This window comes from Bos grunniens, chromosome 10 (genome assembly GCF_055505025.1).
Source record: "Bos grunniens cultivar Pamir isolate PY7600 chromosome 10, Bosgru_T2T1.0, whole genome shotgun sequence".
Taxonomy (NCBI): Eukaryota; Metazoa; Chordata; class Mammalia; order Artiodactyla; family Bovidae; genus Bos; species Bos grunniens.
In genome coordinates this window covers 26064898-26091207 of record NC_141174.1, presented here as the reverse complement: position 1 = coordinate 26091207, position 26310 = coordinate 26064898, and the positions used below count along the sequence as shown (strand labels likewise).

The 26310-nt window shown below is 41.6% G+C and overlaps 1 long non-coding RNA gene and 1 other non-coding gene across 2 annotated transcripts in view; one reads left to right on the top strand and one right to left on the bottom strand.

Annotated features, from left to right (window-relative positions):
* The window catches only part of LOC147364172 (uncharacterized), a 114385-nt gene that overhangs the window by 66879 nt on the left and 21196 nt on the right, over positions 1 to 26310 (top strand). The window lies entirely within an intron of this gene.
* LOC147364173 (U6 spliceosomal RNA) lies at positions 24513 to 24619 on the bottom strand. Its single transcript, XR_015135622.1, has one exon. It is a non-coding gene; the product is annotated as a U6 spliceosomal RNA (small nuclear RNA).

The window sequence follows — 26310 nt, the reverse complement described above, 5'->3', positions numbered from 1 at the left end:
AGAAAAGCAAGACCTTGGGAATGAGACCCAAATAGCCCTGCAGTAAAAGTCACTCAAGATCAGCCCCAACAAAGCTTGCAAACTCATAATGATCTGTAAAAGACTTTGACCACCAGAACAAAATTCAAAACTCTTTGAAGGAAGAAAAAAAAAATCGGTCCCTCAATGGTGTAACATTTACAATGTCCCGCATTTCTTAAAGCAGTTACTTGACATACAAAAAAGAGAGAGAGAGAAGTCAAAAAATGAGAGATATGAGGCAATTAGCAGGTGAGACCCTTTTAAAGCATTATACGTATGCTAAAGGATTTGAAGGAAAACATAACCAAGAGAGAAATAGAAACTATAAAAAGAAATCAAATGGAACTTTTAGAAGTAAAAAATACAACATCTGAAATGAAAAATTAGACACCGCAAAGGAAAAATATTAGTGAAATTAAAAACACAGCAATAGAAACTATTGAAACTGAAGCACACCAAGGAAAAAGAATGAACAAAAATGAACAAAGTTTCAATGACCTATGGAAAAACATCACAAAGTCTGACTTACATAGGTTGGTAGTAACAAAACAAGGGGAGGGACTTCCTTGATGATCCAGCGGTTAAGAATCCACCTGCTAATGCAGGGGACACAGGTTTGAACCCTTATTCAGGAAGAGCTCACGTGCCTTGGGGCAACTAAGCCTGTGCGTCAGAACTACTGAGCCCACGCTCTGGAGCCCGTGTGACACAGCTACTCTCTACGCTCACACACCGTGGAGAGGCCACCACAATGAGAAGCCCACACACCACAACCAGAGAAATCCCTCAGGCAGCAACAAAGACCCCACACAGCCGAGAAAGTAAAATAACTAATAAATTAAAAAATAATAAAACAAGGAGACAAGTGGAAAATATTTTTGAAAAAATAATGGGTGGAAAAATTTTTTAATTTTGACTCACAGATTCAAGAAATTCAACCATGCAGGATATACATAACTGCAAAGGGACACAAGAAGGGTGATAAAGTGTTTTGTAGAGAAGGCAATGGCAACCCACTCCAGTACTCTTGCCTGGAGGGTCCCATGGACGGAGGAGTCTGGTGGGCTGCAGTCCGTGGTGTCACTGGGAGTCGGACATGGCTGAGCGACTTCACTTTTACTTTTCACTTTCATGCATTGGAGAAGGAAATGGCAACCCACTCCAGTGTTCTTGCCTGGAGAATCCCAGGGACAGCAGAGACTGGTGGGCTGCTGTCTATGGGGCTGCACAGAGTCAGACACGACTGAATCGACTTAGCAGCAGCAGCAGCAGCAGCAAAGTGTTTTGTACCTTGACAGCAATGGTAATGGTGGCAGTTGTGGAAGTATGTGTGTTTGGATTTTAGAAGTCATGAATTCATGTAACACATTCAATTCCAATCCAGTGCATCCCATAAATGTATCTCCATGGTGAGAACACTTCTCTGTGGTAAGAATCCTGGCTCCCAACAACATTGACATACATGTTCATTTGCCCATTGTTTGAGAATTTTGCTGTACGACTAGAAGATATAATACTATAGAAAATAAACTAAGAAAAAGTTTAAGATTTTGTTTTCACTAGATTGAGTGTATATAATCAGAATGTGCTCAAAAATTCTTTGGATTAATTTTTCCCCCCTCACTTCAGTAAGATTATGTTATACTATTAAAATATATTTATATATCTGTCAGGGTCCAGTCAGGAGGTAGAAACCACAAAAGTTATTTTAACAGAGAGAATTTAATATAAATATTTGTTAATGAGGTATTAATAAGTAGGTACCTAAACAGATTTAAAAAGAACTTTAAGGCAGCAGTTCCCAAACTTTTTAGTTTCAGGAGTTTTTAAAATAGTTTTACAAACTCACTGAGGACCCCAAGGAACTCATATGTTGGCTAAAGCCAGTGGTATTTATCACCAGTAAGCTCACTTGGTAAAGAATCCCACTTCAGTTTTCTGGCCTGGAGAATTCCATGGGCTGTATAGTCCATGGGGTCTCAAAGAGTCGGATACTACTAAGCAACTTCCATATTCAGCATTCACATTTATCACCAATGTTAGAAAATAAAACTGAGAACTTTTCTACAACATTTATTTTTTAAAAAAATTTAAAAATAACAGGCAAGGTAAGTGGGGAAAATGTGTAGGGAAAAGATGGATATAGGGTATAAACTTCTAGTTGTAAGATGAATATGTTCTGGAGGTCTAATGTGTAGTGTAGTGACTTCAGCTAACAATGATGTTTTCTATACTTGAAAGTTGCTGAGAAAGTAGATCTTAAAAGTTTGCACCACACACACACACACACACACACACACAATGGTGAGTATGTGGGGTGATGATGTGTTAATTAACCTTATTGTGATAATCATTTTGCAAGATATATGTATATCAAATCATTGCATTCTACCCCTTAAACTTACAATGTATGTCAATTATATCTCAATAAAGTTGAAAATAAAAACATCTGGCTCAAATGGTAAAGAATCTGCCTGCAATGCAGGAGACCTGGGTTTGATCTCTGGGTTGGGAAGATCCCCTGGAGAAGAGGACGGCTACCCACTCCTTGGAAGAAAATCTATGACCAACCTAGACAGCATATTAAAAAGCAGAGACATCACTTTGCCAACAAAATTCCATCTAGTCAAAGCTATGGTTTTTCCAGTAGTCAGGTATGGATGTAAGAGTTGGACTATAAAGAAACTTGAGCACTGAAGAACTGATGTTTTTGACCTATGGTATTGGAGAAGACTCTTGAGAGTCCCTGGACTGCAAGGAGATCCAACCAGGTAATCCTAAAGGAAATTAGTCCTGACTATTCTTTGGAAGGACTGATGCTGAAGCTGAAACTCCCAATATTTTGGCCACCTGATGCAAAAAGTGACTCACTGGAAAAGACCCTGATGCTGGGAAAAATTGAAGGCAGGAGGAGAAGGGGATGACAGAGGATGAGGTGGTTGGATGACATCACCGACTCAATGGACATGAGTTTGAGTAGGCTCTGGGAATTGGTGACAGACAGGGAAGCCTGGCATGCTGCAGTCCATGGGGTCACAAAGAATTGGACATGACTGAGGGACTTTCACTTTCACTTTCCAACTCATTGCATGTTAACAGAAATAACATATTTTTGGTGATGGCACCCCACTCCAGTACTCTTGCCTGGAAAATCCCATGGATGGAGGAGCCTGGTAGGCTGCCGTCCATGGGGTCGCTAAAAGTCAGACACGACTGAGCGAATTCACTTTTATTTTTCACTTTCCTGCATTGGAGAAGGAAATGGCAACCCACTCCAGTGTTCTTGCCTGGAGAATCCCAGGGACGGGGGAGCCTGGTGGGCTGCCGTCTATGGGGTTGCACAGAGTTGGACACGACTGAAGCGACTTAGCAGCAGCAGCATGAACAACAACTATATAAAAATTTAGTGGGGAGAGTGGCATTATTTAACATTTTTGCAAATCTTTTTCATATCTGGCTTAATAGAAGTCAGCTGGATACTTGTATCTGTTTTTGCATTCAGTCTATTATATGTTGTTTTGGTCAAACTATGTGAAGAAAATCTATATCTAACTATATAGATATGTAGTTTGAAAAGGGAGGATATTTTAATAGACTTTTCAGATAATAATTATTATATTTTTTGATATTACAGCAAAACTAGACAAATAGTAGTTTCTTAAAGATTGGTTGCAATGTGGAATCTAAAGTGAAAGTGCAAGCGAAGTTGCTCAGTCGTGTCCGACTCTTTGCGACCCCATGGACACCAGGCTCCTCCGTCCATGGGATTTTCTAGGCAAGAGTACTGGAGTGGGTTGCCATTTCCTTCTCCAGGGAACTTCCTGACCCAGGGATCGAACCCAGGTCTCCCACATTGTAGACAGACGCTTTATCGTCTGAGCCACCAGGGAAGTCGTGGAATCTAAAACTATATCTAAAAAACATTTTGTTAATCTGTTCTATTAAAACCATTGGTCTGTCTTGCAGTTTGAAAGGATCTTTTCCTCATGCATCATTTAGTAATCACATGCATCAGTCATTGGAAAATGTCAGTCGACTTCATGATGCAGATATTTCAAATGTTGCCATATTTCATTATACATCATTCAAAAAAGTTCCCATTTGTTAATATCACCACGAATCTCATCTGAAGAATTTTTAAAGTATTGGAAACTATCAGGCTCACAATGGCAGATGCGTATATTCCAAATTTTAAAATTTAGTTTGGAAGCTCATATTTTGTCATTGGCAACAAAAACTGTCTGTTGTTTTCCTTGAAGTGACAGGCTTACTTTGTTCATTTTTGAGAAAAGTCTGCTTAATGTCCAAGTCTGAGTAACCATAGTTTGCCAGTTCATTGTTTCTGAAAGTAAAATTGGTGTGCAATGAAAAACACGGCTAGTTCCCCTAACTCAAACAATCGTGCAAGTGCTATTCTTTGAGACAGTCCTAACATCACATTTTACTCTACAGCACAAATGTTTCAGTTATCATAAGAACATTGAAGTTGTTGACTAAAAAGATGCACAATGTGAGAGTTGTTAGTAAAGTTTTATTTTGGGCAAAGTGAGGACTACAGCCAAGCAGACCCCACCTCAGATAGCTCTAAGAGACTGCTCCAAAGAGGCAGTGGGGGAAGGTCAATAGATAAGATTTTGGTGAAGGGGGGAGTTCAGTGCAGTCAATACTTACTTTACAAAATGTTTTCTGCTAGTCATGAGGAGCTGATGTCACCATGAAGGGATTTAGTGCTTTTCTAGATATGGAGAGATGCAAGATCATGAAATAAGTTCCTGAAAATGTCTAACTGTCTAAAGACCTGCTGCGCCAGTCTGCTCTTGGCAAGTGCCAATTCGTAGTCAACTAAAGGATCTGAACATAAGAATCATGATTTAATCAAGTTACTAATTTTACTGCTTTGTCAAGTGTGATTCTTAAGTAAAACTGGATTTTTTCCCCCTGAAAGTACAGAATGGTAAAAAATACAATGACTGTTAGTGTGGCACTGCCTTTATTCATGCTAAAGGGTCAACAGTCTTATTCACTATGCCTTAGGCACCATCAGTGCAAATGTCAACACAGAAAAAGGAAAAGAATGTCTTCCGATTATTTTGAAAATATTTTCGACCTCATGGATCCCCTGAAAGGCCTCAGGGACCCTCCACAGGGATCCACAAACCGCACTCTGAGAACTGCTACTCTGAGTTCTCATAGTAGCAACAATAGAAAGCAGTTTACACCCCTACTGCTGAGAGAATAAAAGGAGGAAGTTGAATTTTTAAAATTGGCTTTACAATGTTGTGTTAGTTTCTGTTGTAAAATGAAGTGAGTATATATGTGTATACGTATATCCCCTCCTTCTTGGACCTCTCTCCTACCCCCCGCTGCCCCATCCCACTCCTCTACGTCATCACAGAGCACCAAGCTGAGCTTCCTGTGCTTTACACGGTAATGTCCATATGTCAATATTTTTAAAACTCAGAAACTTAGAAAGGAATTGTGGAATTGAAACTCAGAGCTCCTCTGAGGGAAAGGGGACACTTGGCTGGGGCTGGCTTCTGTGACTTCCTTGAAGGGGCCCTTAGGATTGGAAATGTAAGAGCTTGAAAAGAGTGTGCCTGCTGGTTGGTGCTGGCGTCTCTAAAGGGATGTAATGAGGCTGGTTTTTTAAGTGTTGGAAAAACTGTAAGCTGCATTTCACTGCTGCTATGGGAAGGAACTCTGCTGCCAGGGTGAAGACGGGGCTGCAGTGAGACTCACAGGAATTGCCACCAGAGAGGCAAACAAGTCCTCTCTTGGGTCTATTAGGTGGAGCTCAACAGAGAGGCAGCAGGCAAATTGGAAATGTGGTTTGCAGAACCTTTGCTCCAACCTCACAAAGCAGAGTACAAAAGGGTGGGCTTGGAACTTAGAGACACTAGCAGGCATATTTGGACTTATTTGCTCTTGTTAGCATTCAGTTCAGTTCAGTCGCTTAGTTGTGTCTGACTCTTTGCAACCCCATGGACTGCAGCATGCCAGGCCTCCCTGTCCATCACTAATGCCCAGAGTTTACTCAAATTCCTGTTCGTTAAGTTGGTGATGCCATCTAACCATCTCATCCTCTGTTGTCCCCTTCTCCTCCCACCTTCAATCTTTCCAAGCATCAGGGTCTTTTCCAATGAGTCAGTTCTTCACATCAGGTGGCTAAAGTATTAGAGTTTTAGCTTCAGCATCAGTCCTTCCAATGAATATTCAGGACTGATTTCCTTTAGGATGGACTCATTAGATCTCCTTGCAGTCTCAGGGACTCTCAACAGTCTTTTCCAACATAACAGTTAAAAAGCATCAATTCTTCGGTGCTCAGCTTTCTTTATAGTCCAACTTTCACATCCACACATGACTACTGGAAAAACCATAGCTTTGACTAGACACACCTCTGTTGGCAAAGTAATGTGCTCTGCATTTTAGTATGCTGTCTAGGTTGGTCATAACTTTTCTTCCAAGGAGCAAGTGTCTTTTAATTTCATGGCTGCAGTCACCATCTGCAGTGATTTTGCAGTCCAAGAAAATAAAGTCTCTCACCGATTTCATTGTTTCCCCAACTATTTTCCAGGAAGTGTTGGGACCAGAGGCCATGATCTTAGTTTTCTGAACGTTGAGTTTTAAGCCAACTTTTTCACTCTCCTCTTTCAGTTTCATCAAGAGGCTTTTAGTTCCTCTTCACTTTCTGCCATAAGTGTGGTGTTATCTACATATCTGAGGTTATTGATATTTCTCCCAACAATCTTGATTCTAGCTGTGTTTCAACCAGTCCAACATCTCTCATTATGTACTCTGCATAGAAATTAAATAAGCAGGGTGACAATATGCAGCCTTGAGGTACACCTTTCCCAATTTGGAACCAGTCTGTTGTTCCATGTCCAGTTCTAACAGTTGCTTCTTGACCTGCATACAGATTTCTCAAGAGGCAGGTCAGGTGATCTTGGTATTCCCATTTCTTTCAGAATTTTCCACAGTCTGTTGTGATTCACACAGTCAAAGGCTTTGGCATAGTCAATAAAGCAGAAGTAGATGTTTTTCTGGAATTCTCTTGCTTTTTCAATGATTCAACAGATGCTGGCAATTTGATCTCTGGTTCCTCTGCCTTTTCTAAAACCAGCTTGAACATCTGGAAGTTCTCGGTTCACATACTATTGAAGCATAGCTTGGAGAATTTTGAGCATTACGTTACTAGCGTGTGAGATGAGTGCAATTGTGCGGTAGTTTGAGCATTCTTTGGCATTGCCCTTCTTTGGGATTGGAATGAAAACTAACCTTTTCCAGTCCTGTGGCCACTGCTGAGTGTTCCAAATTTGCTGGCATATTGAGTGCAACACTTTCACAGCATCATCTTTTAGGATTTGGAATAGCTCAACTGGAAATCCATCACCTCCACTAGCTTTGTTCATAATGATGCTTTCTAAGGCCCACTTGACTTCACATTCCAGGATATCTGGCTCTAGGTGAGTGATCACACCATTGTGATTATCTGGGTCGTGAAGATCTTTTTTGTACAGTTCTTCTGTGTATTCTTGCCATCTCTTCTTAATATCTTCTGCTTCTGTTAGGTCCATACCATTTCTGTCCTTTATTGTGCTCATCTTTGCATGAAGTGTTCCCTTGGTATCTCTAATTTTCTTGAAGAGATCTCTAGTCTTTCCCATTCTATTGTTTCCCTCTATTTCTTTGCATTGATCACTTAGGAAGGCTTTCTTAGCTCTCCTTGTATTCTTTGGAACTCTGCATTCAAATGGGTATATCTTTCCTTTTCTCCTTTGCCTTTCACTTCTCTTCTTTTCACAGCTATTTGTAAGGCCTCCTCAGACAATCATTTTGACTTTTTGCATTTCTTTTTCTTGGGGACGGTCTTGATCCCTGTCTCCTGTACAATGTCACTCACTTCCGTGGATAATTCTTCAGGCACTCTGTCTAACAGATCTAATCCCTTGAATCTATTTGTCACTTCCACTGTATAATCATAAGGAATTTGTTTTAGGTCATCCTTGAATGGTCTAGCAGTTTCCCCTACTTTCTTTGATTTAAGTCTGAATTTGGCAATAAGGAGTTCATGATCTGAGCCACAGTCAGCTCCCAGTCTTGTTTTTCCTGACTGTATAGACCTTCTCCATCTTTGCTGGAGCTTCTCCAGCATGTAGATTTTCTCCCATCTTTCTTTATTAAACTTTATTTTTTACTATATAGAACATTAATAAGCTTCAAAAGAACCAAAAGTATACATAAAAGTGTGCCCAGAGACATATCCTCACTATAGTTTTTCCAGTAGTCATGTATGGATGTGAGAGTTGGACTATAAGGAAAGCTGATCGCCAAAGAATTGATGCTTTTGAACTGCGGTGTTGGAGAAGACTCCTGAGAGTCCCTTGGACTGCAAGGAGATCCAATCAGTCCATCCTAAAGGAGATCAGTCCTGAGTGTTCATTGGAAGACTGATGTTGAAGCTGAAACTCTCCAATATTTTGGCCCCCTGATGTGAAGAGCTGACTCATTTGAAAAGACCCTGATGCTGGGAAAGATTGAAAGCAGGAGTAGAAAGGAACAACAGAAGATGAGATGGTTGGATGTCATCACGGACTTGATGGATATGAGTATGAGTAAGCTCCGGGAGTTGGTGATGGATGGGGAAGCCTGGCATGCTGCAGTCCATGGGGTCGCAGAGTCGGACAGGACTGAGCGACTGAACTGAACTGAACTGACTGATGGGTGAGGGTTGCAGGTATGTGAGGTAACAGGGAGGTATTACAGGAATCTCAATCATCAGCCTTTTGGTTCCAGCCAGTCCGGAATCTCAGCGTGTAGTTCCCATCTCCCACCTGGGAGGAGCCTTATTTCCTACAGAACAACTCAAAAGATCTGTATCAGATTGTTATCTATATCCCTTGAGGAGAAACTAAGATTCTGTCTTGTTGTTTCACTATTATTTCCTGACTGGTTTTCTTTTGTTTCTGCTTTCCCTAACTTCCCTAACAGTAACAGCTTGAATCTGCCCTTTGGAACTCAGGGAGGCTTTTCTTATAAATAAGATATGGAGGACACAAACATATTTTTGTACTTAGGAGGGTTCCAGAGGACCCAGCTTCCATGGTGGCTAAGACAGTAAAGAATCTGCCTGCAATGCGGGAGATCTGTGTTTGATTTGTTGACTAAAAAAAGTTGTATGACTTGAGAGTTGAGAGTTAAATTTTATTTGGGGCAAAATGAGGACTGCAGCCGGGAGGCAGCATCTCAGAGAGCTCTGAGAGACTGCTCCAAAGCAGTAGTGGGGGAAGGCCAATATATAATATTCTGGTGAAGGGGGAGTTCAATACCATGAAGTACTCATTCTACAAAAGGTTTTTTGTTAGTCACGAGGGTCTAATGTCACCATGAAGGGATTTAGTGCTTCTCTAGATATGAGGAGATACAAGGATGGAGATCATAAAATCTGTTCCTAAAAGCATCCAACTATTTAAAGACCTGTCCCACCAGATTCCTTGGAGCACAGAGCGCTTCATTCCACCTTGAACTTCCTTAGGAGTTGTTGAAGGTGAACAGCTGCAGCAGCATGGGGTTCAATGTCTGCAGAGGCAGATGGCAAATGCCTTTGTTGTTCAGTCGTTGGCAATCCCTTTCATATCAGATCAGATCAGTCGCTCAGTCGTGTCCGACTCTTTGCAACCCCATGAATCGCAGCACGCCAGGCCTCCCTGTCCATCACCAACTCCTGGAGTTCACTCAGACTCACGTCCATCGAGTCAGCGATGCCATCCAGCCATCTCATCCTCTGTCGTCCCCTTCTCTTCCTGCCCCCAATCCCTCCTAGCATCAGAGTCTTTTCCAATGAGTCAACTCTTCACATGAGGTCGCCAAAGTACTGGAGTTTCAGCTTTAGCATCATTCCTTCCAAAGAAATCCCAGGGCTGATCTCCTTCAGAATGGACTGGTTGGATCTCCCTGCAGTCCAAGGGACTCTCAAGAGTCTTCTTCAACACCACAGTTCAAAAGCATCAATTCTTCGGTGCTCAGCCTTCTTCACAGTCCAACTCTCATATCCATACATGACCACAGGAAAAACCATAGCCTTGACTAGACGGACCTTTGTTGGCAAAGTAATGTCTCTGTTTTTGAATATGCTATCTTGGTTGGTCATAACTTTCCTTCCAAGGAGTAAGCGTCTTTTAATTTCATGGCTGGAGTCACCATCTGCAGTGATTTTGGAGCCCAGAAAAATAAAGTCTGACACTGTTTCCACTGTTTCCCCATCTATTTCCCATGAAATGATGGGACCAGATGCCATGATCTTCGTTTTCTGAATGTTGAGCTTTAAGCCAACTTTTTCACTCTCCACTTTTACTTTCATCAAGAGGCTTTCTAGTTCCTCTAACTTTCTGCCATAAGGGTGGTGTCATCTGCATATCTGAGGTGATTGATATTTCTCCCGGCAATCTTGATCCCAGCTTGTGTTTCTTCCAGCCCAGCGTTTCTCATGATGTACTCTGCATAGAAGTTAAATAAACAGGGTGACAATATACAGCCTTGACGGACTCCTTTTCCTATTTGGAACCAGTCTGTTGTTCCATGTCCAGTTCTAACTGTTGCTTCCTGACCTGCATACAAATTTCTCAAGAGGCAGATCAGGTGGTCTGGTATTCCCATCTCTTTCAGAATTTTCCACAGTTTATTGTGATCCACACAGTCAAAGGCTTTGGCATAGTCAATAAAGCAGAAATAGATGTTTCTCTGGAACTCTCTTGCTTTTTCCATGATCCAGCGGATGTTGGCAATTTGATCTCTGGTTCCTCTGCCTTTTCTAAAACCACCTTGAACATCAGGAAGTTCACAGTTCACATATTGCTGAAGCCTGGCTTGGAGAATTTTGAGCATTACTTTACTAGCGTGTGAGATGAGTGCAATTGTGCGGTAGTTTGAGCATTCTTTGGCATTGCCTTTCTTTGGGATTGGAATGAAAACTGACCTTTTCCAGTCCTGTGGCCACTGCTGAGTTTTCCAAATTTGCTGGCATATTGAGTGCAGCACTTTCACAGCATCATCTTTCAGGATTTGGAATAGCTCAACAGGAATTCCATCACCTCCACTAGCTTTGTTCGTAGTGATGCTTTCTAAGGCCCACTTGACTTCACATTCCAGGATGTCTGGCTCTAGGTGAGTGATCACACCATTGTGATTATCTGGGTCGTGAAGATCTTTTTTGTACAGTTCTTCTGTGTATTCTTGCCACCTCTTCTTAATATCTTCTGCTTCTGTTAGGTCCATACCATTTCTGTCCTTTATCGAGCCCATCTTTGCATGAAATGTTCCCTTGGTATCTCTGATTTTCTTGAAGAGATCCCTAGTCTTTCCCATTCTGTTGTTTTCCTCTATTTCTTTGCATTGATCACTGAAGAAGGCTTTCTTATCTCTTCTTGCTATTCTTTGGAACTCTGCATTGAGATGCTTATATCTTTCCTTTTCTCCTTTGCTTTTTGCTTCTCTTCTTTTCACAGCTATTTGTGAGGCCTCCCCAGACAGCCATTTTGCTTTTTTGCATTTCTTTTCCATGGGGATGGTCTTGATCCCTGTCTCCTGTACAGTGTCACGAACCTCATTCCATAGTTCATCAGGCACTCTATCTATCAGATCTAGGCCCTGAAATCTATTTCTCACTTCCACTGTATAATCATCAGGGATCTGATTTAGGTCATACCTGAATGGTCTAGTGGTTTTCCCTACTTGCTTCAATTTAAGTCTGAATTTGGCAATAAGGAGTTCATGATCTGAGCCACAGTCAGCTCCTGGTCTTGTTTTTGCTGACTGTATAGAGCTTCTCCATCTTTGGCTGCAAAGAATATAATCAATCTGATTTCGGTGTTGACCATCTGGTGATGTCCATGTATAGTGTCTTCTCTTGTGTTGTTGGAAGAGGGTGTTTGTTATGACCAGTGTATTTTCTTGGCAAAACTCTATTAGTCTTTGCCCTGCTTCATTCCGTATTCCAAGGCCAAATTTGCCTGTTACTCGAGGTGTTTCTTGACTTTCTACTTTTGCATTCCAGTTCCCTATAATGAAAAGGACATCTTTTTTTTGGTGTTAGTTCTAAAAGGTCTTGTAGGTCTTCATAGAACCGTTCAACTTCAGCTTCTTCAGCGTTACTGGTTGGGGCATAGACTTGGATTACTGTGATATTGAATGGTTTGCCTTGGAAACGAACAGAGATCATTCTGTCGTTTTTGAGATTGCATCCAAGTACTGCATTTCAGACTCTTTTGTTGACCATGATGGCTACTCCATTTTTTCTGAGGGATTCCTGCCAGCAGTAGTAGCTATAATGGTCCTCTGAGTTAAATTCACCCATTCCAGTCCATTTCAGTTCGCTGATTCCTAGAATGTCGACATTTACTCTTGCCATCCCTTGTTTGACCACTTCCAATTTGCCTTGATTCATGGACCTGACATTCCAAGTTCCTATGCAATATTGCTCTTTACAGCATCGGACCTTGCTTCTATCACCAGTCACATCCACATGGCCCCCTTGTGGTCATAAATCTGACCATACTTTGGGGGCATTTCATGATCATTTTGTCCTGTGTTGCAGCCCCAGTTCTGAAGGTTTTTGTTTATAGTCCTCTCAATATGTTATTACTCAGTTCAGTTCAGTTGCTCAGTCATGTCCGACTCTTTGCAACCCCATGAATCACAGCACGCCAGGCCTCCCTGTCCATCACCAACTCCTGGAGTTCACTCAGACTCACGTCCATCGGGTCAGCGATGCCATCCAGCCATCACATCCTCTGTCGTCTCCTTCTCCTCCTGCCCCCAATCCCTCCCAGCATCGGAGTCTTTTCCAATGAGTCAACTCTTCCCATGAGGTGGCGAAAATACTGGAGTTTCAGCTTTAGCATCATTCCTTCCAAAGAAATCCCAGGGCTGATCTCCTTCAGAATGGACTGGTTGGATCACCTTGCAGTCCAAGGGACTCTCAAGAGTCTTCTCCAACACCACAGTTCAAAAGCATCAATTCTTCAGTGCTCAGCTTTCTTTACAGTCCAATTCTCACATCCATACATGACCGCAGGAAAAACCATAGCCTTGACTAGACGGACCTTTGTTAACAAAGTAATGTCTCTGCTTTTGAATGGATTAGGTCTTAATCATCAAAGATCTCTGGACACCTGTCTTTTAGTTATGGTCCTGGAAAGTATTTCCTTTCGTTGCATCTTCCCATGTCTGCTGCTGCTGCTGCTAAGTCGCTTCAGTCGTGTCTGACTCTGTGCAACCCCATAGACGGCCTCCTACTGTCCCCGGGCTCCTCTGTCCCTGGGATTCTCCAGGCAAGAATACTGGAGTGGGTTGCCATTTCCTTCTCCAATGCATGAAAGTGAAAAGTGAAAGTGAAGTCACTCAGTCATGTCCAACTCTTAGCAACCCCATGGACTGCAGCCTACCAGGCTCCTCTGTCCATGGGATCCTCCAGGCAAGGTCATTATATTCACTGGAAGCTCAGTCATACACTTAGTAATACAGGAAATAATAATCTTGTGAAACAAGCAAAATACAAATGGTATAGTTAATGACATTAGTGGAATTAAAAGTAATTGTTTTAGCCATGAGCCTCCCACACCAAAGCAGGCTTTTTAAAAAAGATCATTAAGACTAGGGAATGGGTCACTTGAAGCAGAAATCTTTCTGCTTTAACCACAGATTCTTCATGTGGTTCATCAAATGTGTTACATTAAAGGATTTATCAGGTATGAAAATACAGCATTCAGTTTGAATTATAGCAAAGAGATCTCCCTGAGATGCTGTAAGTTGTCAAGGGCCTTGCAGTTGTGTAGCACTGACTTTCTCATCATAGAGATCTCAGAATTCAGTAGGCTAATAGCCTGGTTACTATCATTTAAAGCTTATGAAAGTTGTTAAGGCTTTGATATGACCAATTACATCCTCTGACCCCACTGATCACAACAAACTGTGGAAAATTCTTAAAGAGATGACAATACCAGACCACCTGACCTGCCTCCTGAGAACTGTATGCAGGTCAAGAAGTAACAGTTAGAACTGGACATGCAACAACAGACTGGTTACAAATAGGAAAAGGTGTACGTCAAGGCTGTATATTGTCACCCTGTTTATTTAACTTATATGCAGAGTACATCATGAGAAATGCTGGACTGGCTGAAGCACAAGCTGGAATCAAGATTACCGGGAGAAATATCAATAACCTCAGATATGCAGATGACACCACCCTTATGGCAGAAAGTGAAGAGGAACTAAAGAGCCTCTTGATGAAAGTGAAAGAGGAGAGTGAAAAAGTTGGCTTAAAGCTCAACATTCAGAAAACGAAGATCATGGCATCTGGTCCCATCACTTCATGGCAAATAGATGGGGAAACAATGGAAACAATGAGAGACTTTATTTTCTTGGACTCCAAAATCACTGCAGATGGTGACTGCAGCCATGAAATTAAAAGACACTTGCTCCTTGGAAGAAAAGTTATGACCAACCTAGACAGCATATTAAAAAGCAGAGATTACTTTACCAACAAAAGTCTGTCTAGTCAAAGCTATGGTTTTTCCAGTAGTCATGCATGGATATGAGAGAGATTTGGACTATAAAGAAAGGTGACTGCCGAAGAATTGATGCTTTTTAACTGTGGTGTTAGAGAAGACTTTTGAGAGTGCCATGGACAACATGGAGATCAAACCAGTCAATCCTAAAGGAAATCAGTCCTGAATATTCATTGGAAGGACTGATGCTCAAGCTGAAACTCCAGTACTTTGGCCACCTGATGTGAAGAACTGACTCATTGGAAAAGACCCTGATGCTGGGAAAAATTAAAGGCAGGAGGAGAAGGGGATGACAGAGGATGAGATGGTTGGATGGCATCACCATTGCAATGGACATGAGTTTGAGTAGGCTCCGGGGGTTGGTGATGGACAGGGAAGCCTGGTTTGCTGCAGTCCATGGGGTCTCAAAGAGTTGGACAGGACTGAGTGAGTGAAGTGACCGACTGAACTGAACCCCACTGAAGGTGCATGTGCGCGCGCACACACACACACACACATACACACACCCAAAGCTGCTAAATGATCAACTAGTAGAATACAGATCTTTGACCCACTGAGATCATACCAATGGTAGACTGGCTGGGGTTACCTCTAATTTGTTAACATATGTGACCTTAAATTCATGGGAATCCCAGGCTACACCTTCATATCCATCCCTGTAGATGTCAAGGCCATAAATTAGTGCCACAAAACCACTGAGTTCCATACCAATTACTCTCTCTAAGGGTAAATAAAAATAGGCATAGTTCATAAAGCACCCAGGTTTTTCTCATAGTTACCTGGTCGATCAATTTCAGTATGATTTAACCCTTCCCAACATAAAGGAGCTTTTAAACTTAAATGACCATAGCCTGGTGTTAACCATGTAGATCCATCCCATAATCATGGGAGCTTTCCTTGTAATAGATGAGAGGTTAATTTTTTAATTGAGACTTAGCTCATCACTCTAATTGAGTTCAAATGACTCTAAGAGAAAACTTAAATCTATAGCCAGCATCAGATCATGTATTTTTAATTGGCTAGGTGAGAGGATCCCATCTTGTAATATCATGAATAGATAGGACAGGACTGAACACTCATCTAAAATAGATTTCCTTGGGGGTATCCAATCAGAGCCCTGGAGAACAGAAATCCACCAAGGTAACCCAGAAGTTTTAGACACAGGTAATTGGCCACAACCCAGTAATTGGATTGAGTTTTAAATTAGCATAGAATTATGTCCATGATAGAAAACATTTGATTGATAGGCATAGGTCCAAGGAATCAAGAAAACATTATAAATGATCATACAAGTCAGATCAGCGTCTTGGGCAAGCTGTCTACTTCTGATGTCTTCTTCTCTTCCTAGGGTAGTGTAGTTGCCTCTGTTTGAGCATTGTTTTAAGGTGAGTTTGAGATCAGCAAGCTCTGCTATAGACCAGTCCAGCTTAGGGGCCTTTGGAAGTGGGAGTTAACCCAAGAGTCAATTTCCCTTCAATTTCACTGGGCATGAACTAGTTAAGAGTATCTGATAGAAAGGTCCTTCTATCCAGGTTGGAGACAGTTCCTTAAACTATGTCTTCTTCCAGTCTTGGTTACAGGTCATGTGTGAGGCATCTGATCTTCATCCAAAGACAGATTACTGAGATAAGCTTCAGAAACAACCCTAGAGTGTCCTTTAATAATTTAATTAAATTTTACATTAATATAACCTAACAGCAAAGAACTATCAAGGAAATGAATCTTAGTAGATACAGACCTCTATTAACAAACTGGGATTTAACATTCATTGAAACATCTTTTTCTCCCTAAAATCACCCATCATTTTTACCAACCATAACTAAATTAAGACTTGTTTGTAATATAGGTCTGGTCTCAATAAATTTGGCCTGATGATTTATATAACCATAATTAATCAAAGACACTTTTGCTTTGCTGAAACTTTTACAGAGTCTCAGACTGAATTTTTAAAATAAAACCTTTCAGGGCTAGGAAAGTCATCCCAAACATTTATCACAGACTTTGTCTAACAGATCTAAGTGAATTCCTCCCTTCTCAAGGTCTCCAAAATTCCTTGAAATTTCTGTATCTGTTAGTGAGATAACTTTCCTAACTTATCTAGTAAAGTTACCGGAAACTAAGAGTTTCCAAATCAATGGAAAATGGTGGAGTAGAAGGATGTGTGCTCATATTCTCCTTCGAGAACTCCAAAATTACAACTAACTGCTGAATAACCATCGATAAGAGAATGTTGGATCCCACTAAAAAAAAAAAAAAAAAACCCTGTGTCCAAGGGCAAAGGAGAATCCCCAATAAGATGGTAGGAGGGGTGAAATTGCATTTAGAATCAAACCCCAAACCCACCAGAGACACTTGGAGGGCTCAAACAAAACCTTGTGTGCAACAGGAGACTCCACAGAGACTGAGCCAGACCTCTTTGAGTGTTTGAGTGTCTCCGTGGAGGTACAGGTCAGCAGTGGCCTGCCACAGGGGCAGGTGCTCTGGGTGCAGCAGACCTGTGTATAGCATTAGCCCTCTTGTAGGAGGTGGACATTTATCCCACCATAGAGCCACCAGAACTTACACAGGACTAGGGAAACAGATTCTTGGAGGGCACAGACAAAACCTTGTACACACCAGGACCCAGAGACTCCACAGAGACTGAGCCAGAACTGTGTTTGAATGTCTCCTGTGAAGGTATGGGTCAGCAGTGGCCTGCTGCAGGGGCAGGGGTTCTGGGTGGAGCAGACCTAGATATGGCATAAGCCCTCTTGGAGGAGGTCACCATTAACTCCACCATAGAGCCACCAGGACTTACACAGGACTGGGGAAACAGACTCTTGGAGGGCACAAACAAAACCTGTGAGCACCAGGACCCAGGATAAAGGAGCAGAGACCCCACAAGAGACTGACCCAGACTTTCCTGTAAGTGTCCAGGAGTCTCTGGCGAAGGCATGGGTCTGTGGTGGCCTGGTACAGGGTTGGGGACACTGAGCTGAGCCCTGAAGAATTGATGCTTTTGAACTGTGGTGTTGGAGAAGACTCTTGAGAGTCCCTTGGACTGCAAGGAGATCAAACCAGTCAATCCTAAAGGAAATCAAACCTGAATATTCATTGGAAGGACTGATGCTCAAGCTGAAACTCCAATAATTTGGCCACCTGATGTGAAGAACTGACTCATTGGAAAAGACCCTGATGCTGGGAAAAATTGAAGGTGGGAGAAGGGGACAAGAAAGGATGAGATGGTTGGATGGCATCACTGACACGATGGACATGAGTTTGAGTAAGGTCCAGGAGTTGGTAATGGACAGGGAAGCCTGGTGTGCTGCAGTCCATGGGGGTCACAAAGAGTTGGACACAACTGAATGACTGAACTGAAGAGTTTCCATCTCTTGAGGGTTCAGATAGAGAGAAAGATAAATGTTTTAATTTGTTTATAAAATATAATTTTGGCAAATTGCTGTCATAATTAGTTTGAGGGGAAGGTTTTTCTTACACCTGGAAAACACAGATTTAACCCAGTAATTTTTTAGATAGAAACCATGAAAGTATAAGCATATTTGCCAGTTCATTCAGTCCTTTTGTTTACCTTTGTGAAGCCATCAGTTTTTCCATTAGAATCCTTACCTAGTTCAGAAACTGGCATTTATCCAAAAGTCCTTTCTATAAATCTTCTTTAAGAGGAAGCATTTTTGTGAAATGTGGTTAGTATTATGACAATATTTTGAGATAGTAACTAGAATTATATCTGATAACATTTTACCCAAATATATAAGGATTTTAGGAACTCTACACAGTTTCTAGGATATCTATATTAGTAACATTTACCATACAATATAACCTGAGACTTATTACTCACTTGACAATATTCCCCATGTAATTCTGTATACAAAATGAACCTAATTAGTGTAATATCTCTCTTTGGGATGTTTCAGGGGCCCTCTGAAGCATCCCAAAGTTAGCTAGAAATCTTCATTAGAATGATTTAGAAAGTTTTGTCAACAAATATCAAAAAGGTTTAGAACACTCAGTTAGAAGGGATCATAGATCATTGTGAAACAATACTATTCACTTAGCCAATGTAATAATAAAGGGTTTCAGAACAGATCTTTTAAGAGATAAAGAAACTTAAATCTATTATGAAAGGCAGTTCAATATCTGAAGAAAAGATGTCCTCTTAACAGAGAGAAAAGCTAAATTCAAGTTTTTGCACCAGCCAATTTAAAAGGTAAACTTAATTAACATTATTTTAAACTTGGTCCTCAGCTCAGTTCAGTTCAGTTGCTCAGTCATGTCCGACTCTTTGCAACCCCATGAATCACAGCATGCCAGGCCTCCCTGTCCTTCACCATCTCCTGGAGTTCACTCAGACTCACGTCCATCGGGTCAGCGATGCCATCCAGCCATCTCATCCTCTGTCGTCCCCTTCTCCTCTTGCCCCCAATCCCTCCCAGCATCAGAGTCTTTTCCAATGAGTCAGCTCTTCACATGAGGTGGCCAAAGTACTGGAGTTTCAGCTTTAGCATCATTCCTTCCAAAGAAATCACAGGGCTGATCTCCTTCAGAATGGACTGGTTGGATCTCCTTGCAGGCCAAGGGACTCTCAAGAGTCTTCTCCAACACCACAGTTCAAAAGCATCAATTCTTCAGCGCTCAGCCTTCTTCACAGTCCAATTCTCACATCCATACATGACGACAGGAAAAACCATAGCCTGGACTAGATGAACCTTTGTTGGAAAAGTAATGTCTCTGCTTTTGAATATGCTATCTAGGTTGGTCATAACTTTCCTTCCAAGGAGTAAGCGTCTTTTAATTTCATGGCTGCAGTCACCATCTGTAGTGATTTTGGAGCCCAAAAAAATAAAGTCTGTCACTGTTTCCACTGTTTCCCTATCTATTTCCCATGAAGTAGTGGGACCGGATGCCATGATCTTCGTTTTCTGAATGTTGAGCTTTAAGCCAAATTTTTCACTCTCCTCTTTCACTTCCATCAAGAGGCTTTTGAGTTCCTCTTCACTTTCTGCCATAAGGGTGGTGTCATCTGCATATCTGAGGTGATTGATATTTCTCCCGGCAATCTTGATCCCAGCTTGTGTTTCTTCCAGTCCAGTGTTTCTCATGATGTACTCTGCATAGAAGTTAAATAAACAGGGTGACAATATACAGCCTTGACGGACTCCTTTTCCTATTTGGAACCAGTCTGTTGTTCCATGTCCAGTTCTAACTGTTGCTTCCTGACCTGCATACAAATTTCTCAAGAGGCAGATCAGGTGGTCTGGTATTCCCATCTCTTTCAGAATTTTCCACAGTTTATTGTGATCCACACAGTCAAAGGCTTTGGCATAGTCAATAAAGCAGAAATAGATGTTTTTCTGGAACTCTCTTGCTCTTTCCATGATCCAGCGGATGTTGGCAATTTGATCTCTGGTTCCTCTGCCTTTTCTAAAACCACCTTGAACATCAGGAAGTTCACGGTTCACATATTGCTGAAGCCTGGCTTGGAGAATTTTGAGCATTACTTTACTAGCGTGTGAGATGAGTGCAATTGTGCGGTAGTTTGAGCATTCTTTGGCATTGCCATTCTTTGGGATTGGAATGAAAACTGACCTTTTCCAGTCCTGTGGCCACTGCTGAGTTTTCCAAATTTGCTGGCATATTGAGTGCAGCACTTTCACAGCATCATCTTTCAGGATTTGGAATAGCTCAACAGGAATTCCATCACCTCCACTAGCTTTATTCGTAGTGATGCTTTCTAAGGCCCACTTGACTTCACATTCCAGGATGTCTGGCTCTAGGTGAGTGATCACACCATTGTGATTATCTGGGTCGTGAAGATCTTTTTTGTACAGTTCTTCTGTGTATTCTTGCCACCTCTTCTTAATATCTTCTGCTTCTGTTAGGTCCATACCATTTCTGTCCTTTATCGAGCCCATCTTTGCATGAAATGTTCCCTTGGTATCTCTGATTTTCTTGAAGAGATCCCTAGTCTTTCCCATTCTGTTGTTTTCCTCTATTTCTTTGCATTGATCACTGAAGAAGGCTTTCTTATCTCTTCTTGCTATTCTTTGGAACTCTGCATTGAGATGCTTATATCTTTCCTTTTCTCCTTTGCTTTTTGCTTCTCTTCTTTTCACAGCTATTTGTGAGGCCTCCCCAGACAGCCATTTTGCTTTTTTGCATTTCTTTTCCATGGGGATGGTCTTGATCCCTGTCTCCTGTACAATGTCACGAACCTCATTCCATAGTTCATCAGGCACTCTATCTATCAGATCTAGGCCCTGAAATCTATTTCTCACTTCCACTGTATAATCATCAGGGATTTGATTTAGATCATACCTGAATGGTCTAGTGGTTTTCCTTACTTTCTTCAATTTAAGTCTGAATTTGGCAATAAGGAGTTCATGATCTGAGCCACAGTCAGCTCCTGGTCTTGTTTTTGCTGACTGTATAGAGCTTCTCCTGGAGAAGGCAATGGCACCCCACTCCAGTACCCTTGCCTGGAAAATCCCGTGGACGGAGGAGCCTGGTAGGCTGCAGTCCATGGGGTCGCTAGGAGTCGGACACAACTGAGCGATTCACTTTCACTTTCACTTTTTACTTTCATGCATTGGAGAAGGAAATGGCAACCCACTCCAGTGTTCTTGCCTGGAGAATCCCAGGGACAGGGGAGCCTGCTGCGCTGCCGTCTCTGGGGTCGCACAGAGTCGGACACGACTGAAGCGACTTAGCAGCAGCAGCAGCAGCAGCAGCAGCAGCAGCATAGAGCTTCTCCATCTTTGGCTGCAAAGAATATAATCAACCTGATTTCAGTGTTGACCATCTGGTGATGTCCATGTATAGCGTCTTCTCTTGTGTTTTTGGAAGAGGGTGTTTGTTATGACCAGTGTATTTTCTTGGGAAAACTCTATTAGTCTTTGCTCTGCTTCATTCCATATTCCAAGGCCAAATTTGCCTGTTACTCCAGGTGTTTCTTGACTTCCTACTTTTGCATTCCAGTCCCCTATAATGAAAAGGACATCTTTTTTGGGTGTTCTAAAAGGTCTTGTAGGTCTTCATAGAACCGTTCAACTTCAGCGTCTTCAACATTACTGGTTGGGGCATAGACTTGGATTACTGTGATATTGAATGGTTTGCCTTGGAAAAGAACAGAGATCATTCTGTTGTTTTTGAGATTGCATCTAAGTACTGCATTTCAGACTCTTTTATTGACCATAATGACCACTCCATTTCTTCTGAGGGATTCCTGCCAGCAGTAGTAGATATAATGGTCATCTGAGTTAAATTCACCCATTCCAGTCCATTGTAGTTCGCTGATTCCTAGAATGTCGACATTCACTCTTGCCATCTCTTGTTAGTGTCTTTTAATTTCATGGCTGCAATCACCATCTGCAGTGATTTTGGAGCCCCCAAAAATAAAGTCTGACACTCTTTCCACTGTTTCCCCATCTATTTCCCATGAAGTGATGGGACCGGATGCCATGATCTTCGTTTTCTGAATGTTGAGCTTTAAGCCAACTTTTTCACTCTCCTCTTTTACTTTCGTCAAGAGGTTTTTTAGTTCCTCTTCACTTTCTGCCATAAGGGTGGTGTCATCTGCATGTCTGAGGTTACTGATATTTTTCCCAGCAATCTTGATTCCAGCTTGTGCTTCTTCCAGCCCAGCATTTCTCATGATGTACTCTGCATATAAGTTAAATAAGCAGGGTAACAATATACAGCCTTGACGTACTCCTTTTCCTATTTGGAACCAGACATATCTATATTAGTTAGATCAAACAAACATTAATACCAGGTATTTAATACTGAATATTTCCCAGTTCACATGAACCTGTAATTCATTTAGGTTAATTTCTCTTGTATTTAGAATTATTTTACTTGTAACCACTTAATTTTTTTAAAGTTAATTAGATTAGAGCTCATTTACACACAGATCTCAGCAATCAGCATATTATCCAAAAAACAAAGAGACAGAGACATCAGATCAAATCAGATCAGTCGCTCAGTCGTGTCCGACTCTTTGTGACCCCATGAATCACAGCACGCCAGGCCTCCCTGTCCATCACCAACACCTGGAGTTCACTCAGACTCATGTCCATCGAGTCAGTGATGCCAACCAGCCATCTCATCCTCTGTCGTCCCCTTCTCCTCTTGCCCCCAATCCCTCCCAGCATCAGAGTCTTTTCCAATGAGTCAACTCTTCACATGAGGTGGCCAAAGTACTGGAGTTTCAGCTTTAGCATCATTCCTTCCAAAGAAATCCCAGGGCTGATCTCTTTCAGAAAGGACTGGTTGGATCTCCTTGCAGGCCAAGGGACTCTCAAGAGTCTTCTCCAACACCACAGTTCAAAAGCATCAATTCTTCAGCGCTCAGCCTTCTTCACAGTCCAACTCTCATATCCATACATGACCACAGGAAAAACCATAGCCTGGACTAGACGAACCTTTGTTGGCAAAGTAATGTCTCTGCTTTTGAATATGCTATCTAGGTTGGTCATAACTTTCCTTCCAAGGAGTAAATGTCTTTTAATTTCATGGCTGCAGTCACCATCTGTAGTGATTTTGGAGCCCAGAAAAATAAAGTCTGACACTGTTTCCACTGTTTCCCCATCTATTTCCCATGAAGTGGTGGGACCGGATGCCATGATCTTTGTTTTCTGAATGTTGAGCTTTAAGCCAACTTTTTCACTCTCCACTTTCACTTTCTTTTTTTAAATTTTATTTTATTTTTAAACTTTACATAATTGTATTAGTTTTGCCAAATATCAAAATGAATCCATCACAGGTATACATGTGCTCCCCATCCTGAACCCTCCTCCCTCCTCCCTCCCCATACCATCCCTCTGGGTCGTCCCAGTGCACTAGCCCCAAGCATCCAGTATCGTGCATTGAACCTGGACTGGCATCTCGTTTCATACATGATATTTTACATGTTTCAGTGCTATTCTCCCAAATCTTCCCACCCTCTCCCTCTCCCATAGAGTCCATAAGACTGTTCCATGCATCAGTGTCTCTTTTGCTGTCTCGTACACAGGGTTATTGTTATCATCTTTCTAAATTCCATATATATGCGTTAGTATACTGTATTGGTGTTTTTCCTTCTGGCTTACTTCACTCTGTATAATAGGCTCCAGTTTCATCCACCTCATTAGAACTGATTCAAATGTATTCTTTTTAACGGCTGAGTAATACTCCATTGTGTATATGTACCACAGCTTTCTTATCCATTCATCTGCTGATGGACATCTACGTTGCTTCCATGTCCTGGCTATTATAAACAGTGCTGCGATGAACATTGGGGTACACGTGTCTCTTTCCCTTCTGGTTTCCTCAGTGTGTATGCCCAGCAGTGGGATTGCTGGGTCATAAGGCAGTTCTATTTCCAGTTTTTAAAGGAATCTCCACACTGTTCTCCATGGTGGCTGTACTAGTTTGCATTCCCACCAACAGTGTAAGAGGGTTCCCTTTTCTCCACACCCTCTCCAGCATTTATTGCTTGTAGACTTTTGGATCGCAGCCATTCTGACTGGTGTGAAATGGTACCTCATAGTGGTCTTGATTTGCATTTCTCTGATAATGAGTGATGTTGAGCATCTTTTCCTGTGTTTGTTAGCCATCTGTATGTCTTCTTTGGAGAAATGTCTATTTAGTTCTTTGGCACATTTTTTGATTGGGTCGTTTATTTTTCTGGAGTTGAGCTGTAGGAGTTGCTTGTATATTTTTGAGATTAGTTGTTTGTCGGTTGCTTCATTTGCTATTATTTTCTCCCATTCTGAAGGCTGTCTTTTCACCTTGCTAATAGTTTCCTTTGATGTGCAGAAGCTTTTAAGGTTAATTAGATCCCATTTGTTTATTTTTGACTTTATTTCCAATATTCTGGGAGGTGGGTCATAGAGGATCCTGCTGTGATGTATGTCAGAGAGTGTTTTGCCTATGTTCTCCTCTAGGAGTTTTAAAAATATGGAATGCTTCACGAATTTGCGTGTCATCCTTGCGCAGGGGCCATGCTAATCTTCTCTGTATCGTTCCAATTTTAGTATATGTGCTGCCGAAGCGAGCACTCCACTTTCACTTTCATCAAGAGGCTTTTTAGTTCCTCTTCACTTTCTGCCATAGGGGTGGTGTCGTCTGCATAGAGACATCAGATCAGATCAGTCGCTCAGTCGTGTCTGACTCTTTGCGACCCCATGAATCGCAGCATGCCAGGCCTCCCTGTCCATCACCAACTCCCAGAGTTCACTCAGACTCACGTCCATCAAGGATATAGGCATCCTCTACATGCCTATATCCAAATAGACACAAGAGATCCCATAGTTTTGTTTTCCAAACTCAGTTATAAATACTAATTGTAAAAAAAAAAAAAAAAAAATGGTTGGTATAAGATTTTAAAAGGCTTTGTTTGCCCCGTTTTTTTCTCTTGATTTCAGGAATTAGAGATGTTCTAGTTAAGGGATCCAGAGAGCTCTGGTCTAAAGGTATAGGAGGAGTTATTTCTTCAGGGCAAGAATTCTCAAAGAGAATGTTTTTCTTCTAGCTTTCTCTGGAGTCTAAAGAATATTGTGACCACATTGTCAAAAATAGTATATTTCTGTGACCATTGACAAAATTTAGACCAGATAGTTCTTAAATTGGCCCTTGTAACAAGGACAGATTGGTCTCAGCAGGGATTGTCCCTCTGGAGAAGTGTGGGTCTTAGTTTGATCAGCCCCAGGCTGTTGATTATAGGAGGAAGTCCTGGTCATAAGGGAACTTTAGTCCATTTTCCTATCCTATTGTCAATAAAGATCTAATATTTTTAGGCCATTTTTCTTGTCATAGCTATAGATGGACCAGTCCAAAAAAATTTTGTTTTTCCAAGGGATTCCCAGGTAGAGTGTGGAACCTTAGAGTTAGCAATTCCCATATTAGCTCGAGCAGTATGTACCAGATGGCTGCATGCTCAAAGCAAACCAAACCAGAACTTCACCAGCCAGGAGTCATACTCTGAAACAAAAGGCAAAGAGATGCCCAGAAATCAAAAGCCAAATGGCATAAATGCTGAACGTGACTTCCCAGTTTCACTAGACTTGTGACCTGGCAGAGTCAGTGCTAATATCCTTTTTTAGCTCTGATAATAGTTTCAACCAATTTCTTGTTTGTTTTCTGTGAAGAAGTTACTCTATCATTTCCTCTTTTAGAAGCTTCTAGATACCAGTCAAAGTAAGCACGGCCAGTCTTTTCTAAATGTGCCCACAAAAATATCGATTTTGAAATATCAAAAGAACCCCAATTTGGCCATTTTAGGTTGAGATCTCTTTTAGTATAATTTCTCCAATTAACTAGATACTTGCAAATATGAACTCCATATGTATTGTACACGAATCTGGCTGGAGTGTTAGTCAGAGGCGGACTTTCTGACACCCCTATGTTTCTGATTTTGAGAGATTCTGTTTCCCATTCTAAGCTGAATTTTTCAGGGAAAAAACTCACTAGTGAATTTGGGTAGTGGGCCCATGTGCTGCTTGTGAGCCTAACTCCTCCAGGAGTCACCCCAGAGTCATTTCAGCTCGTCTTACGTGTCTTGGATTCCGCCTCCAGCAATCTAAGACCACCGTGGCTGCTCAGGTCGCTGAATGGCAAGGTCATATGTGCGACCCCCGGATGAGCAAGTATTTTAATTAATGAGTGGATTTCCCTATGTGACCACTGCACAGTATGAGGACTAGGCCTCCACTACTCCTGTAAATTTCTCAGTCACCTGAGAAAACCAAAA